The sequence below is a fragment of the Octopus sinensis genome, linkage group LG9 (assembly GCF_006345805.1).
Source record: "Octopus sinensis linkage group LG9, ASM634580v1, whole genome shotgun sequence".
Taxonomy (NCBI): Eukaryota; Metazoa; Mollusca; class Cephalopoda; order Octopoda; family Octopodidae; genus Octopus; species Octopus sinensis.
This window is the reverse complement of record NC_043005.1, coordinates 69,041,449-69,046,782: the sequence shown is the minus strand read 5'-3', so window position 1 is coordinate 69,046,782 and position 5,334 is coordinate 69,041,449.

Below are 5,334 nucleotides of genomic sequence, written 5' to 3'. Positions count from 1 at the left end.
TATATACATGCATATATGTATATATATATACATAAATACATACATACATACATTCATATACACTTTTATGTATTTGTTTTGCAAGATTCTTTATGTGAAATCGTACGTTGAAACTCAAACAAGATTTTGTCAGTGCTCTACCAGCATACACAGAGGCTCGATTAATAACATAGATGTTAAGGTATTATCAACACATACAACACTCACCACCCCTAACAGTTTACAGGTGTCACACATAGACCAAGCCTTAACCGAAGACACGAATGGAACAATAACACCCACCACCACAACACCATGCATCGTGACGACAAAAGACAAGAGACAAAATTACAGGTACTAGCAGTATAATACGTAAACCCAAATACACACACGCACACACCATCAAAATATACGCAAACATATACTTTACAGGAAATGGGGAAAATACAGATAAACAGAAAATTGAAAACACTATATAAAGGTCACGGATGCATACAATATAGTAAACAAACCCAAATACACATACACAAAACACATAGACACGCGTTCACACACACACACACACACACACACACACACACACAAACAGATGGAAACGCAGGTAAGGTTACACTCCATAGAAGGATAGAATAAGCTAAACGGAGCAGGAGGAGATACATGTGGCGGAGGGTCACTGAAGAGGTTACATTTATGTAACCAAATATTTCCTGACTATGTACATGGAATGAGAATAATAATAAATAAGTGAAAATATTATGTACGTGTGTTTATTTGGCCAGAAAAATATCCATTTATACATCTTGAGCAGGTTTCAAAGATTACACACATCGTTGGCATATGCGTCAAGAATTGAGGTAGCAGTTATTTGAATGGAAATATTCTTTTATATGTTTGGGAAAAGGATATATTCTGTTTCATATCACTGTGCATCTATATTTTTCTTTTTTAAGATTTATAATAATTTTTAATGTCAGTTGAACCCTTTTTTATATATAAATTTCTCGAAACGAAGAGAAAATCGTTTAAAAATATATGCGACACAACAAAGAATCCCAAGAAAATTTACTGAGAGACAGCAATGAAAGAGTGAATTAATTATAACAAATTAATGTAGATATATCTGTTTTTTTTATTACCCACAAGGGGCTAAACATAGAAGGGACAAACGAGGATAGACATACGGATTAAGTCGATTACTTCGACGCCAGTGCGGAACAGGTACTTAAATTTATCGACCCTGAAAGGATGAACGGCAAAGTCGACCTCGGCGGGATTTGAACTCAGAACGTAACTGCATATGAAATACGGCTACGCATTTCGCCCGGCGTGCTAACGATTCTGCCAGCTCGCCGCCTTATCAATGTAGATATATGGGACACAGCAGTCTACCTAATGCTCGATTTAAATATAAACTCATGAGGTTTCTTAGAATGTTACGCATTCTATAATCCATCATTCTTGATTTCGAAACTTGTTCATTAGTTTACATTTCATCAGCTACGACTACTTCTTTGATTTTACACTAATTTACACGATAGAACAATTCAAACATGACAATATAATGGGAATTTAAAATTCATAAAGATGAAATACTCGCAGCGCGCTTACTGTGAAGTAGTTTCATATTAATGTTGGCGTTTCTTCAGTGCAGTTCTTCTCCATTGAAGCACGTTACAATTTCACTCATGATAGTCTCCAGGTCAAGCGTGATTAGTAAATGTAACCGTTCTATAAATTGAAAACAATATATTCCATAATATTCAGAGCCAACTTAAATTTTACCGCTAAGTTACTAACAAGTATGCTCTTAAGATGATAAGTTAGAATATGCACGTAAAATGTTAGACGAAAATTTTTATCGTAGTATTTCAGCATTTAGATATAAAAATAAACAGTCACAAAATATATCATGTGCGTCAACGAGTAAGAGATAACCCGGCCAAATTGATCCACTGAGCTATATCAGCTTGTACACACACACATACACACGTAAACACATACAGTCACACACTCACATACTGCACATATATTTGTGTGTGTATGTTTGTGTTTGTTGATAGTTTGCGTATGTAACATAAAACTAATATCTTACAATCGTTGTTAAAACAAATATCTTATTATGGAGCAGACTGTTAACGTCATTTCCTCCACTTGATTGTGTTCTGTGTTCAAATACTGCTGAGATCGACTTTGCCTTTCATCGTTTCGGAATCGTTAAGATAAATGCCTATCAAATGTTTTCTTCTGTCTCATCATGACACTTCCCCCTTCGAAAATTGCAACCGGGCACAAACATTAGGGAAATTATTATGGAATCTACAGTAAGTCGAATTGTGACATTTCCAGTGTTTGTTCATTTAGTGATAATAGATGCAGTCAGAACATAATTTACAACGTGATATATGGTTTACATTTCATTTTCCTTTCATACACTGGGATATTCATTTATAATATATGCTTTATTACATTTATTGTCTAATCATCTTGTGCACATTAAGCCTTGTGTTTGTTCCCTTTTCCGTTCTTCACTCTGTGAGTGAAAGAAAAATATATGATTGATTTAACTCTGAATATGCCTGACAGAAGTATCATGGCAAGTGGCTACATCAAGTTAATTAATACCTTCGAGAATATAAATATGTAGAAATTCTAAAACCACATTACCAAAATCACAGTAATTGATTCCCATCGTTTCATACGTACAGGAATTGAGAATGACAATCTTTTAATGAGTTTGGATTGAGATCTTCTGTGACAGCCAAATGAATAATATAAGAATTCAGGGGAGAATTACAATTCTCTATTGATATTTGAGATCATTTTTCAAGCTTAATCCACCTACTATTGAATTGCATCACTTCGTAGCATCATGAAAATCTGAAATAGACGGTCGTTTAAAATTAGTCTTACATTAACACAACAAATATATCGCGATATTTTAAAAGATACAGCATGTATATTTCATTGTTTCATATAACTAACATAGAACCTTATGTAAAACTGAAACCAATTACAACTTCAAAGTGTCATATTAACCATTTGAAGATTTACAACAATCTCATATTGATTTGATTTCATTCCTGCAGATAGACAAAACAGATAGAGAGAGAGAAAGAAAGAGAGAGAGGGGGAGGTAGGAGGGAAAGTTTTGCATTCCTACACATCTTCTTCATACACTCCATTCACCTCCTCATTTGCACACTTCTATTCCAGAGTCTATAAGATTTAACATGATTATCTCTTATGCAACCTTATATGGGATATTTACATTTGGCCTCAGCGTTGTCTGGACGTCACGGACAGCTGCCCAATAATCAACAGTACTATCTTCGTTTTGCATCATTTCGCCTTTTGTAGTGAATTTCAAGGTGGGAAAAGGTCGATTGTTGTTAAAATACCTTATTCACTTCATACATGTCATATGGAAAAATAACGTGTTAACAATTTCAAAATATAATAATTCATTTTACATTTTTTTCCTAAATTTCTTTTATTTTGGCTTAAAAACAGTATAGTTAATAAGGCAATCGTTATAAAAGTTTAGCCTTAAACCTATAATTATCACAATGAAATTTTATTTTAAAACAAGTTCCAGGCATCCGGGCTTTGTTTTCTATCCTTTATTAAATTGTATCAATAGAAAAATCTCCACATAAACAACTCGGTACAGAGGTGTACCGTTGTAGATAAACACCTACTTAAAGATGCAAAGTTTGGAAAACTTGTCAATTTTTCATCCTGTACTGCCTGCAAGGTACATGTCGTTCAACCCACGTTCACAAGTTACAGATTAATTCTACATAGATTTCCATCCAATCTGCATGCTATCGGTCCCATCGATCACGTGTTTTGAACTCTTAACACATACATTTATTCAGCTACCCTGTATGTTGTTTGTAGCAGCATACATTTTGTTGTCAACTGCTTGAGATGGAAGTCTACTAATTTCAGATTCTAGCTCATCTCCTCTCCCTCACCATAATCTTCTTCCTGGGATAGAATTAGCTACATTGTTTTCTTGGAAACCAACATAGTATATGGTCTCCTAAACGCTTAGAGTATAAGAACTAGACATGTCTTTAGCGTCTTCTTATCATCCAGGCCTTTGCTGTTTGTATTAAACACACAATACTGTTCTTTCTTAATTATTTTTGCTTTTCTTCTTAACAATGAATTTTCTTCAGCATCTGAACTCTCCAGCAATAATTTCCTAATTCAGTACTTTGAATCACCTGCCTATGATCTGACTTCAGGTAGCAATATTAGTACAGAGGGAACCATACTAGGGTTTCCATTAAATGCTATGTATATAGGTTGGATGATATGAGTAGGGCATCATGGGTACCATATATCAATAATTGACTTTCCATTTCCAGATTCCAAACCAGATAACATTGTGCACTATACTCTACTCACACTTCATCCCTGCATTTCCTTTCCACATCAGACTATTCGACTTAATTGCTCTCCCTCCACTGAAACGTGCATGTCCTTCAACACCAGCTTCTACTGATATCTCTCTCTCTTTTTTTTCTTCCTCTGTGGGTCCTATTGAACAGTGTTTCTAATTCCCCATTGAATTGTGAATCCAAGAAATAACTTATTCTTTCAGCCGCTTCACTGCCTGCTATTTTCTGCTTCCGTCTAGTTCTCACTGTTGTATGCTGTTATCCCTGCAACTAATGACGAGGCACTGTGAATTGAGAAAAATCTATGTAATTAATTTACCAGCAAGGGCGTTAAGGATATATCTCATTATTCCTGGAAACTTAATAATTCAATGCACAATGAAAGTTGCACAGTCGTAAAATATAAAGTAATTTAATGGGACACAGTAGAATATATAAATTCATGTAAACTGAGGAGATAAAAGAAAAACAATTTAGAAGAACGAAAGAAACAGGAAACGCAAAATATCTATAAATGTTTGAATAATCTATTAGTGTTGTTTTGTGAAATGCCGCTCCATCATTGCTGTCGGCTGAAAATGAGGAGTATCGTTATCTGAGTAACAAAACAAACCATATATCTATTTGATAGAGAAACTTACACATCTACCTTTTGTTTTTACATGTACTTTGAAATTTCAATAATAATTACATTTTAGAAAAATAGGCGTCATGAAAGCTTACTTGAATAGTTCCATCTAGGAATGAACTGCAGTATATTTTCTGTATATCCTAAGATTGATACGAAAAATATCAAGTACTTATCTATAAATATCAAAGAATTATTCCGAGGTAATTACGAACTTAAGTTGCAACAAATCGTTAAATTCTAGTACAGCGTATTAAATCGAAGTGGATACAAATTGAATGTATTTATGTAATTGGCTATAACAAAATTTAAGGGCAA